This window comes from Pinus tabuliformis, chromosome 5_2 (genome assembly GCF_031772625.1).
Source record: "Pinus tabuliformis cultivar Carrire ecotype Pingquan chromosome 5_2, CPIR1, whole genome shotgun sequence".
In the NCBI taxonomy this organism is placed as follows: Eukaryota; Viridiplantae; Streptophyta; class Pinopsida; order Pinales; family Pinaceae; genus Pinus; species Pinus tabuliformis.
This window is the reverse complement of record NC_142306.1, coordinates 611,983,416-611,996,894: the sequence shown is the minus strand read 5'-3', so window position 1 is coordinate 611,996,894 and position 13,479 is coordinate 611,983,416.

Genomic DNA, 13,479 nt, shown 5'->3' with positions numbered 1-13,479 from the left:
TAGAGGAATGTGATGATGGATAACTTTGCCCAGATCCTTTAGGGACTACCCATAAGTGACACATCTTCATCTAGCAGCCACTTTGGGGGTGCCACTCCCTTTAAGGTACAATTCAACTTTGACATTCCCATATTTGAAGGCCAGATAAATGTAGATGTTGTAGATAGATTGTTAAATTTGTTGGAAGGATATTTTTCGATTCATGACTTTTCCAATTAGGAAAATATTACTTTTTCACTGCTCAAAGTCACCCCCCATGTCAAGGACTAGTGGGAAACCTAATTTGAATAGAAGGACGAGAGGGAATCCTCATTGTTTTCAGCTCTACCTGCTTGGAATTATTTCCAAGATTCCATCAAGGAACAATATTACCTTGTCAGAATCTATGAAGATAAATACATAAAGTGGACTATGTTGCAGTGGGGAATAGACCAAGACATGTTAGAGTTCACAAATATTTTTCATACCCTTCGTACAAAGTTGGGTATCAAGGATTCTGAGCAGAATTTGGTACTCAAGTACCGAAACTATCTACATAAGTACATCCAAGATGAGATGGAGTTCCTAAACATCTCCTCGCCTTGCGTCGCATATCGATACACTGTCAAGATTGAGCAGAAATTTAAACAAAAGAAGCGAGACTTTGGAGATACGAATCTAAAGCAAGGGAAAGGCACCCCAAAACCGCAGAAAAAAGGACAAAGCCAAGGTGGGGGCACCAAGGACAATCTGCCGAAGATGCAAGAAAAGAAAAACACCATGAAGACAGAGAAGGACACAGGGAAATGGGGTGAGTTTCGTAAGAGCCCCACTCACTACACAGGTGAGTGTCAAACCACATAGTCACTTGTAACTGAGCTGAAAGCTTCCGAATTAGATGCATGTTCTGACTTTGAATTAGCACGAAAAAGGTAAGCATATTAATTATGTGGAGCCCAGCTCCACCATTGCCATCACTAAGCTCCAGAAGATTGAACCCAAAGATCGAAAGGAGGGGTAGAAGCTCTTCCACTCACAAATGTGGGTGAAGTTTTCTCTGATGTAGTTCATTGTCGATAGCGGAAGCCAAAAGAAGCTCATTTCAACAGAGGTCGTGAAGTTGTTGGGCCTACCAACCACACCACACTCACAGTCATACACCATCGGGTGGCTTCACCAAGGATGAGATCTTCGCGTCATGCAACAATGTCGCCTTCCCTACAACATCAAGGCCTTCACAGATGAGGTACTATGTGATGTTTCTCCTCTTGAAGTTTGTGATGTATTATTAGGCCAACCATACTTGTGGAAGTGTCATGTTGTGTATAAGTCTAAGCCTCGCACTGTTATTATTTATTTTGGCAATAAGTTATTCAGGATACCATAGGTATCATTGCCTACCGCCATCTCTTTGATCTCTGCGAAGAAATGCAGTAAGATCATTTCCCAGACCAAGAAATTTGTTTTCCTTATGATTTTCCCTCAAGGCAAGAAGAAGGTCGTGGCCACATGTGTGGCCTCTAGACAGTGCTCCTCCGCACGGTAGCAGCAAATGGACAAGGGCATGGAGGAGTACAGGGATATATTCACATCACCCACAAGGGTACCCCTACATTGTCAGATCAAGAACTCCATCGATTTGACCCCAAATGCGCTGCTACCCAATGGGTCGATGTATCGATGCTCTATTCGAGAGAACGATGAAATCAAGAGGTAGATTTAGGAGCTATTGCAAAAAGGGAGCATCAGGCCGAGTTCATCACCATGTGGGAGCCCAATCGTGTTGGTATAGAATAAAGATGGGACTGGGAGACTCTGTATCGACTATTGGGCGTTGACTACGATCATTGTTTGGAATAGGTATCCAATCCCATGGATTGATGATCTTCTGGACTAGCTCAAGGGGGCCAAATATTTCAGCAATATTGACTTGAAGTCTTGTTATCACCAGGTACCAATAGAACCCTCCGATGTATGGAAGACTTAATTCAAATCCAAGGAGGGCCTTTTCGAATGGATGATCATGCTTTTCAGGTTGACGAATGCCCTTGCAACCTTCATGAGGTTGATGGATGCAATCTTACTTCCCTTTAACAACTCATTCGTGGTAGTGTATTTGGACGATATCCTAATCTTCATCCAGAGTTGGGACAGGTCCTCCAAGCCCTGTGACAACAAAAATTATGTGCCAATATAGAGAAATGCACTTTTGGTATGACCCAACTTCAATACCTAGGGTACATCATTGATGAGAGGTATGTGCATGTGGACCCAACCAAGATACAAGTTATTTGGGATTGGCCAACCCCAACCACTCAAATAGAGCTCCGCTGCTTTTTGGGTCTTGTCAATTTCTACCACAGGCTCATGTTAGGGTTCTCTCATATCACTTGGCCTTTCATTCAAGTCAGCAAGGGTGAGGTGAAAGACAAATTATTTTGGTCTGAATCCCAACATAAGGCGTTTGTTGATTTTAAGCATCGTCTCTACTCTGCACCAGTTCTCACATTACGATACCTACAACAACCGTTTAAGGTTAAGATAGATGCCTTTGACTATGCTATTGGTGCAGTTCTCACTCAGCGGGAGCATCCAGTGGAATATCACAATGAGACACTTTCAAAGACAGTTTCAAAGTATCCCACCTATGACAAAGATATTTATTCCATTGCACACACATGTTGATAATGGAAGCATTAGATTTTGGGGAAGGAAATGGTCATCCACATAGACCACCGCCCCTTGCAATGTTGGGTGCAGGAATTGCGGTCAACTAGACTCCTTCAACACTTAATTGTCAACCCGAGGGTTTCACAAACTTAGAGATGAAGCACAGGAAATGCCAGCAATGATATGAACTTTTCCAAACTCTATTCCTACTTAATTGCAATCTTGCAGAATCAAAAAAAGAAAAGATCACCTGACAATTTAAACCAAAGATATTCTAGTGTTGGAATATGAAAGAAAGTAATTTTGCAGGAAAATAAATGAAAGGAATTCTCAAAACCTCTTGTAAACAATCTTTGATTAATGAAAATGTAAATCTATGTTTATCTTCAGTATAGTTGTGTGCCAGGTTAATAATTGGACCCTTGAAGATATCTGACTCCTTATAGATTTTCCTACATGTACTAAGTTATTTTTCTTGTACTCTGCGATGTTCTTGCACTAGTACCAGAACAAATCTTAGGTGTTGGGAGTATATCTTACACCTATACTGAAGATTTATACCTTCATGAAGGAGATGTAAGCTTCAATTCTAAAGCACTTTGTTCCTATATCAGGAGATCAATTCTTGTACCGGGACAGAGGTTCTTGCACCAAGTGTTCCAATCCTTCTTTTGAGAAAATGAAGAATGTGTTAACTAGGAAAAAAAGATCTTGCAAAGGTGAACAGAACTTCAAAATAAATCCCTCAAACTGAAAGATGCTTCAACCAATCTTAATTTCTAAAACAAGAATTAATTTCCAAAGTCAAAGCACACTCTTTCTTTAATTAAGGTACTTCTGCATGTAATCTAGGAGATCATTTAATTGTGACAACAAGATTCAATCCTGTAATAGCTATCCACATGAACTGATCTACATTCATAACCTTATGAACTCAGAAAGATTTCCTTTAAGAATCATTACACATAAATCTGATCTTTCCCAGACAACATAAAGTGCAAGCACAGACCATTGTGTGTCGTAATAGCATTCTGTTTTTGATTATCAGAAGTATGTTTAATTCAAAATATTAAAAGAACTTCGGAACAGAAATCACGCTCTTTATAATCACATTAAGACTTATCAAATAAAAATATTATTACTGTAATGAACCAAAAGAATCAATATGCGAGATTGTAAATGCACTAGTGCAGGAATGCGTGCTTGCACGAACCAGGCAAAAAATGAGATTAATCTTCAAAGAAGGAAATCATAAAATTAAAATTCAATCGAGCTCGCACACCACGAATTTGTCACACTGTAATGAAATCAAATTCAAACTTTGTAGAGAGATAAAAGAAACATCTATTTACTTCACACATTTTATTAAAAGTAATTAACACACCTTAATTGAAAAAGAGAAGAACGCGAGGGAGAACGAATTGGGTTGGTTGGGCCCTAGCCAACCAGCTCATTTCCCTATTTAGGAAATGTAAAGATTCGGCACTATAAGCAATGCATCAACACAAAATTATAATGCAAGATTGAGAAATCATGGCATAGTTCCTTTCTATTAATGATCAGCAAATACATATCATGAATTCAAATCTAGCCCAGAACGAGGACGATATAAGAAAAATTACAAAAGGATAGAATCATAGTATCCTTGCTATATCTATCACTCACTACCATTTTCTATCTAAGTCCTACATTTTATACATTCATTCAAGCCTACGGCCGTAACCAAATTACAACAAACATTCCATTATAAACCTTTCAGCTATAACAAAACGTTATTCTAGGTATTCAATCGGCGACCTAATCTCCACCATATCCTTGATTTTCCTCTACGCTCTGAGCCCAACTCGAGTTGATCGTTCTAGAACACGGTGTCTGCATGGAGTGGTGAGTTGCCATGGTAGTTGAATATTCACCAGCGGTGCATGAATCCTACCTGCACTCAATCATGCTAACAAGATGATTAATTCATTGTCTATCAAATACTTCTAGGAAGAGAATTATTAGTTGCAAATATTTAAAGGTATAAAATCTATGAAAATGATTAATTAAGCACATTTGTAACCCTTAAACATGAAACATAAAGCTAGTGCAGGAAGGGACAAGATTCTTGGACTAGTGCAGGAATAGGGGGCTTTGCAAGGTTAAAACAGAGGTATAAGGTTATGGTTTTGAAGGGAAAAGGGGTTAAAAAATAAAGCAATTTATCCTACCAACATCCTCCCCTCCTTAAGCGGTTGTGGGTCCTCACACAACCTTTACTTGCTGCAAAAAAACCAAAATAGAAGGGCCTCACTTTAATTCTAAACTTTATATACTGATCCCTGCTTTCATTATCTTTGCCTTCCTGCTTCGAACCTTTTCAATTTTCTTGGTCACCTTCTTAAGATGTTCATAACACTTCGAAGCTCGATACTTCCATATCTTAACTTGTCATTTTTGTTCCTTCACCTCCCCTGCCAACTCTGTGTTTGCTCATTTTTTCTCTATATGCTACTCTTTCATGGCTCGGTTTAACACCTCCAAGCCATAAACATGTTGCTTGAGTTCTTCTACCTGATTGTTCAGACAGAGGGTGGAGTCCTCCACTCTCAATTCCTCGGGTGCAGACTTTTCGGCAGTCGATTCCAGACATGTTCCATCATCATTAAGGTCAAAGTTATCTTGGCCACCTTTCAATTCCTACATTGTAATATCATCAAGGGTTTCCACACCCGAAATTTCAATGTTTCTAAGGGTCTCAGTGCCCTGCATTTTTACCTTATCATGGGTTTCAGTACCCTGCTCCTCAGATTTATTAAGGGCTTCAATACCCTACTCATCTATCTCACCAAGGGTTTTAGTACCCTGCTCTCCAAAATCATTGAGGGTTTCAGCACCCTACTCATTCATTGCGTCAAGGGTTTCAATACACTGCTCTTCCAAACTGTTGGGGGTTTCAGCACCCTGTGCCCTATCATCCATATGACCCTCTGTTGGATCCTTACTTATACTCAACATCACCTTTATTTTCTTCATTCTGCCAAAGAGGACCAACAAGGGTGTGTCATCTTCCTTCTCCACATAGTCACCATCAACCATTGTATGAGTCGTTTCTTCAACAAGAACCGAAAGATTATCTTTACCTGGCGAAGCAAGTGGCGAGTCATCCAACATTATCATAGAGGTCAACTGAACGTGACCCACCCTTGAGGAGGAAGTGCTCTGCCTGACCGACCTCCTCATATCGGTGGGATGCGGGGTCATCGTTTGACTTCTCGTTTCTTCGTGCACTCTTCTTCTTAGCCGACTTTAGTTTTTCTGTACTTTTCTTTTGAGCCAACTTTTATGCACTTTTCTTTTGAGTTGACTTCTCTATGCTCCGCCCCTGAAACTCCTTCAATAATTCCTCCCAAGTCACACTTTTAGCTTCCAATTCTTTCTTAACTAAGATTGTGATCAACCCGTGGTGATATAATTTGTATGCGGCATGATTTGATTTTCCTTTTTGAACCCCTTCTGCCATATTTTCTAAACTTTTGAGAAAATAATATGGGAAATTGATGAGCTTACCAGACTCAAAGTGCAAGGGTAGGTGTATGTGGTAGAGGAAAGTTAGTGAGTAGCGACCCTCACAAGTAAGGAACTTTTGCAACACATACAGGAGATCCTTCCACTTCCCGATCATAGCGTTCCGATGGAGGCCGTTCTTCCAGTCCACCTTCTGCTTCGTTTTGACCACAAACTAGAGCCACTGTTTCTTTTCTAACTTCTCCTTCTTGAAGCATTTATCCCATATTGTTGGAAACCCTGTAGCCTGAGATATTGATTCTTATGTTACTACAAATTCTAATGAATCAACCTTGGCTCGGATCCCATCGAAGGTCTGGGCAAATGCTATTGCCACAGTTGAGTCAAAACCATCAAACTTCTATAGGAATGGGAGGAACCCGTATTCCTACAACATTGCAAGACTATTCCTGTACTCAGCTTTCTGTTCCATCTCTATGGATCATGGCTCAATCCTTATGGGCACCATGTCTGTTCGAATTCACCCAATCTCTGTTTCAAAAACGATATCACAACAAAAATAACTCAAATGGTGATCGAGCTACACATCCGTCATTATCTCAACCATTTCCCAAAAGTTTGTGCTTCATTATTAAAATTACACGGATGTGAATGTGAATGGGTACAAGTAGAGGTAGGAGATGATGATTGGGAGAGGCGACAGTTTAGACAATAATTTCACATAACGGTCATGCAAGGTCAGATATGGGGTGAGGCTATTATTATCAAGTTATGAGTTTTCCAAGGGAAGGTAAGTATTGAATTTCGGGAGAATCGTATCACTCCACATTTACTCCATGATTTCACAAAAGGCGTACTTAGTAATCATTGAAAAGATAAGATTTCATAGCCTAAAATATACTTGTACTTAAATGATTTATTCCTAGTTTAGTAAATGATGAAAGAAACCGTTAATCACAATACAAATTCAGTGTCATGATCTGCAGGTGGTACAATTATTTTCCTTGTACAAAGGTTCATGAAACAAAAGATAAGCTTCAACACGCATTTTTTCTGCACCAGGTTTTCCTGCATCGGAACATGTGTTTTTGAATTGGGTGCACTCATTAGTGAGGATTCCTACACTGAACTTGCCTATACTGAATTTTCTTGCACCAACCATGCCTTCACCGATCATGCTTGCACTTAGACATGCCTACACTACCCATGCCTGCATCGAATCTACTTGCATTTGAACACACATTCCTGTGCCAGGGATATTTGTAGCATAGTAGGAGCCAAAAGAGAATTCTCATAGAATACAATTCATAGACTGGATTAAAAAAGATTTTCTGAATATACAAAGGAAATTTTATTCGCCATTCTTTGGTGTTAACATATGCCTTTTGATCTGATTTGTGAGTTCACATCAGATCCTGTAATCAATCCATGAAGGAAAAAAAGAAGTGGGAAAAAGGGTAAATTTTTAGAATGGGAAGCAAATTGCGACAAGGAATTCAAGAGTGAAACCACTAAGAGGGATAAATCAAAAAGGGATGTCGGGGAAAAAATTTCAAGGGAAAAGAGGGAAATACGAAATTGGATATGGAAATTTCTTTGAAGAAAGGGATGGTAAACTTTTGGGAGAAAAAAAAGAAGAAAAGAAGGGGATTTTTTTTTCGAAAATGGGAAAATAAGAAGGGCAGAATTTCACCTGATGTCTTCCTACATATTGTTGATCCATAAAATAAATGTAGCGGGAATTGAGTGTTGCTTGAAATAAAAAAATTTCGTGCTAGCTATCCCAAACTTGGATAAGAGCCCAATTCCTGTACTTGAACCTGCTTCTTCTTGGTGATAGTTAAAACATCTAAAGGTCAAGAAACATTCCAATTTTATTAGAACTGGTCTTCTTGCCAACAAGCTGGTTTCTAGGTTGATCCTTCTGCAATCATGTCATTAGAACTAATTTTCACAATCACAGGAAAAAAATATTCTTCCTTTTTTTTTTTAATTTGCATCAATTTTTTTTTCTTTTTAATTATTTATATAATTTTTTTTTGGATTTTCCTTAAATTTCATTTCAAGAGAGAAGAAATCAGATTACAATAGGCTGGCATAGCCACCTACCAACTGAAGTTCAAACTGTTGTTGCACTTGCTGCATGAAGTCTTCCTTTGTGATGGGCTGAAAATATACTTTAAGCCTATGCCCATTCACAAGGAAAACTGAATCTTGCCCATCGATGGTTTTGACTTCTACAGCCCCATTGTCAAAGACTTGAATTACCTCATACGGTCCCATCCAACAAGTATGGAACTTCCCTTTAAAATGTTTAAATCTAGAATCATAGAGAAGTACCCAATCACCTAGTTGGAACTGCTTTTTCCTGATAAACTTGTCATGCCACTTCTTGCGTTGCTGCTGCACCAAAATATTCTGTTGAACAACATCCCTTCGAAATTCATCCAACTTGTTTAGCTGCAATAGACGTTGTTGTTGTGCTTCCGAGAGATCTAGACCCAACTGAACTGCAGTCCTGAAAGTCTTTATCTGAAATTCAATTGGCAAAAGGACTTGTTTTCCATACACCAACTCATATGGTGTATGCCCCATGCTATTCCTCCAAGTGGTTCAATAAGCCCATAAGGCTTCAGGAAACCGGCTAGCCCAATCCTTCCTGTGCATGTTTACTTTTTTGGTGAGGATGGATTTGATCACCTTATTTGTGGATTCCACCTGGCCATTTGCTTGCAGGTGGTACGATGTAGATTTCCTGTGCCACATCTTATATTGATTCATGACTTCCTGTACCAAGTTAGAAATAAATTGCGGTCCATTGTCAAAAACAATTTCTATAGGAACACCAAATCTAGTAAAAAATTCATTAAACAAAAAATCAACAACTTTTTCAGTGGCAAAAGAAACAACTTTAGCCTCTACCCATTTAGTAATAAAATCATTACAAACCAAGATATGCTTTTTATTTAAAGATGTGGGATTCATGGGTCCTACAAAATCAATAGCCCATTTTTCAAAGGGCTCAATCATGACTTGAGGACATAAAGGTATTTCATTGGCTTGAACAGGTTGACCCATTTGATGACAACTATCACAACCCCTAACATATTGTTTGGCATCCTTAAACAAAGAAGGTAAAAAATAGCCAGTCCGTAAAATTTTATATGCACTTCGTTTGTCAGCAAAGTGGCCACCACAAGGTTCATCATGGGTAGATTTTAAAATATCAAACATTTCTTCCTCTCTTACACATCTATGAATAACAAAATCTGGTCGAGTGTAAAAGAGGTCTCCCTGTATCCAAGAATATGAAGCACGTTTCTGAATAATATTATGCTTTTCACGAGTGGATAATTGAGGTGGTGTCTTTTCAGTGACTAAATAGTTGGCTATGTGAGAAAACCATGGAGATTTTTTTGACATAGCAAAAAGATGTTTATCAGGGAAATCATCATCAACAGGAATTGCTTCGCTAGGATTGTTTAATCTAGAAAGATAATCAGCTACAACATTAGATTTTCCTAGCCTATCAGTAATTGTAACATTGAATTCCTGTAATAAAAGTAACCACCTAGTCACTCTATTGCTAGTTAAAGGTTTATTCTTTAAATATCTTATAGTAAAATGATCAGTATACACATAAGATTCATATACTGTAATGTAATGTCTGAATTTATTAATAGCAAAAATAACAGCTAAAAATTCTTTCTCAATCACATTATAGTTAAATTCAGCAGGTGACAAATTTTTAATGATGTAGTAAATAGCATAGGACTATTTATTCTCCTCTTGTCCTAAGGCTGCGCCAATAGTAGTGTTTGAAGCATCGAAGGAAATATGAAATGGCAGGGACCAATTTGGTCCTCTCAAAACTGGTGCCTGTACTAATTTTTCCTTCAATGTTTCAAACGACTGTTGGCAAGCCATGGACCAAGTGAATTCACTATCCTTAGCTAGTAATCGAAAAAGGGGGGTAGCAATCTTGGAAAAATTTTCAATGAATCTCCGGTAATAACCAACATGTCCTAGGAAACCTCTCACTTCCCTTTGAGTTTTGGGTGCAGGCAGACGAATAATGACTTCAATTTTAGCAGGGTCTACCTAAATACCTTTGTTAGAAATCAAATGACCAAGAACCACTCCTGCTTTGCACATTAATCTACATTTTTTATCACTCAAAGCAAGATGGGCCTCTTGGCAATGTAAAAGCACTTTTTCTAAATTTTTAAGAGCTTCATCAAATGAGTTACCAAACACAGAAAAGTCATCCATATAAATCTCAACACATTCAAGATCAACAAAAATAGCCAACACAACCCTTTGAAAGGTAGCAGGTGCATTACACAACCCGAAAGGAAGCACTTGGTAGGAAAATGTACCCAAGGGCATGTAAATGTGCTTTTGTCTTGATCTAAGGGTGCGATATGGATTTGGTTATACCCACTAAAGCCATCTAAAAATGAAAAGTACTTTTTACCGGCAAGGGTATCTAGCACCTGATCGATGAAAGGAAGGGGAAAGTAATCCTTGAGAGTGGCTTTGTTTAATTCTCGATAGTCAATGCAAATACGCCATCTCCCATATTTCTTAGGGACTATCACTAATGGAGAGACCCACTGGCTGTTAGAAATGGGGTAGATGAAATTAGCATCTAAGAGTTTTTGTAATTCTTCCTTAACAATATCTCTTAGTGCGAGATTCATTCGTCTCTGGGGTTTTTGGACAGGTCGAGCTCCCTCCTGGATATATATATGATGAGTACAAGTCTCAGGAGGAATGCCTTTCATGTCTTCATAACTCCAAGCAAATGCATCCAAATGATCTTGCAACAAGGTAACAAGCTACTCTTGTTGAGATGAATCCAGGTCTGAACTAATGTGTAAGGATTTTCCTGGACTAATTTCAACAAGAGTGGTCTCGGGCTCAAGAGTACAGGAAGATGATGCCACAGTATGGGATAAGGAAGGTTGGGAATCAGATTTTTCTTGAAAATCCAGACTAAAGATCTGATGAAGTGTATCAAAACTAGGCATAGTGTCTAGATTGTTCAAGAAATATCACAATTCACCATCTTGAGCAGACTCAATATGATGTTGAATCGAAGAAATAGGTCGGGTCTCCTCATCACTACTGTCATAATCTAACCATAAGGTATCCTTGAGTTCCCGAATAGATCTAGCAGGTGGGTATAAGGTGACCTTTTTCCTAGAGTCTCCATGTGAAATGTACATATCACCGGAGCGACATCCAATATAAGCATCAGCCGTGGCAAGCCATGGTCGTCCCAAAATCAAAGGATGTCCTCCCACTGGATTCTTTGGCTGAAGCACAATGAAATCTGCGGGGTATTCCCATGAATCTATAGAGACAACCATGTTGTCTAATACTCCATCGGGCTTGATTTTAGATCTGTCTGCAAGTTCAAGCACTGTGGGTGTAGGACGAATATGGCTCAACTGAAGTTGTTCCATGGTTTGCCTGGTCATCACATTGATGGCCGCCCATAGGTCTATTAATACATTAGAGACAAGGATATCACCTATCTGGACAGAAACAGTTGGGTTTCCAGGATCTATATATTTCTCCATCAATATGCATCCTGTCATCAACTCAACTGTTGTACCAACAAACTAAATGGTCCAAGGTTCTACTCTCTTCCTCCCTGGATTTTCAAGACATAATTCCCAAATGATATTTGTACAGATGGAAATTTCTCAGATCACCTGAAGTAAAGGAACCTATACACAAATATTCCTTAATTCAGAAGCCAAGGTGGACTCAAGGTCTCTTCTCCATGACCAACCGCTCGGGATAGGGGGGCTAGTTTGAAGAAGATGGTGAATTTGAAGGTATGGGAATGGGCTAAAGGGTGATATTTCTTTTTGAATGATCAAGAGTTACCTCCTCATTTTTCTCCTCAATAATCACTGTGGATTTTTTTTGTTTTTTTTGGTTTGACGACCCTTCCCGATCTCAATTGAAGCTCATTTATCCGAACCGTCAAGGTTTGATAGATAGGAAGAGGGGACGGTCCAACCGAATGAATCAGTTGTACCGCCTTATTATTAGGATTCGGTACTCATTGAGCAGGTATTTGAGGTGGTCTGAATGGTGGTGGCAAAGGCAATGGTGGAAATGATTGACTCTATTGAGGTAGAGAGGGGAAAGATGGTTGTGACATATGGTGTAGTGCATAGGATGGAGGATATGATGGCATCTGAGCAGGATAGGAATGATATGAACGGTTTGGCCCACTCCATCCTTTTTGCCAAGGTTAAGAGGACTGCCCATGATGAAAGTGGTTCCCATTCTACCAATGTTGAAAGTGACTATTATTATTATAATAGGAATATGGAGATGCATTATAGCCATAAAAATGTGGTTCAAGAGCCATACCTGCACTTACCTGTGGCCAGTTTCTTCGTGCTCCCATGGCATGTAAGGACTTAGGTTCAGAATTATCTCCTTCAAGTACAGATTTTAATCCCGGTATGGAGGGGAAATCATCAGTGGCATGGTTATCTGCACAAATCACACATTTATTAGCACTTTTCATATCAGCAAGACATTCTCTTAAAGGATGTTTTTTTCTACACTTTGGACAAAAAATAGACAATGACTCTTGTTCTTTTTCTATTTTTTGTTGAAATTTCAAAGAGTCTATTTGTTTGCTAACAGTATTCATTATTTAAATTTTCATGTTGTCCATCTTATTCTCCAAGCCAATGATCATAGCATCTGTAGATCCTAGTTTGTTAGTTTTGCCTAAACCTCCTCTAGTGGATCTAGATTGGTTTCTGGAGAACTTCCTACACAAGTCACAAATTTGTTCAAAAAATTTATTAGCAATGTTTGCTTGTCTTAACAAATTCCGATTATGTCTAGAATCCTCAGTAAGTCCTCGTTGGAACATACTTCGAATAGTACTTAAATCAAATTTGTGTTTGGACCTTTGGAGTATATACAAAAATCTCTCTAAGTAATCCTCCAAAGGCTCATCATCACTTTGTATGATAGTGAATATATCGTCCTACATTTCTCTAGTTTTACAATATTCCTCATATTTATTAAAAAATACTCTCTTAATTTGGTACCAATAACTTACAGTGTTTCCTCCTAGTCCCATGAATCAACGCAAGGCTGAATCCTTGAGAGTTGCAGGAAACAAATTTAATTTTTGGGCATTAGAAGAATAATCATAACTCTGACACAATATATCAAATTAAAAAAGAAATGAATGTGGGTCTTCATGCACCTTACCATGAAGGTGTGGAAGAGATGAAGGTGAAATATTCTTCATTTGTACATTCTCTTCTGAGTTCA